Consider the following 618-nt stretch of genomic DNA (forward strand, 5'->3'; position numbering starts at 1 on the left):
ATACAACAATCATGTGAAATAGGCGTACTATATATATTTTAATGTTGTTTTGAGCTGTCTTACTGAACGTGATTGTATTGCCTTCCCCTGCTGCTGCATAATATGTTATCTTGAAGTAAAATGAAATCATTAAAAGAGCCTTACATGTTGGTCTGGATCATAGCCCACTTGATTAAACTTTAACACAATTAAAGAATATGGAGTTGAAGAAGAAACAGTCATGTTTTTAACTTGTGTCTATGTGATCGGTCTTGTCCACAGCCACATTTTGCCTAAATTGCATGCACAGTAAATGGACTGGACTGCACTTACATAGCGCTTTTCTCCCTAACGGACAATGTACTCTCATTCATCCATCCATTCACACACACACACAGCTGGGGATTGAACCGCCAACCACAAGATTAGTGGACGACCAGCTCTACCTCCTGAGCCATAGCCGGCCCAGTGACTGATTAATACAATTTGTTTTACTTTAGTTAATTTGTAAGAAAAAAAAAAGGCTTAACAACTGCTTTGTGCCAAGCAAAACATTCCTGAATATAATAAATATTAAGAAGGAAAGTAAGTTTCTGATTTCTATTTTTCTAACATACATTTAAGACAAAAAAGCAATAG

The sequence above is a fragment of the Siniperca chuatsi genome, linkage group LG9, assembly GCF_020085105.1.
Source record: "Siniperca chuatsi isolate FFG_IHB_CAS linkage group LG9, ASM2008510v1, whole genome shotgun sequence".
Lineage (NCBI taxonomy): Eukaryota > Metazoa > Chordata > Actinopteri > Centrarchiformes > Sinipercidae > Siniperca > Siniperca chuatsi.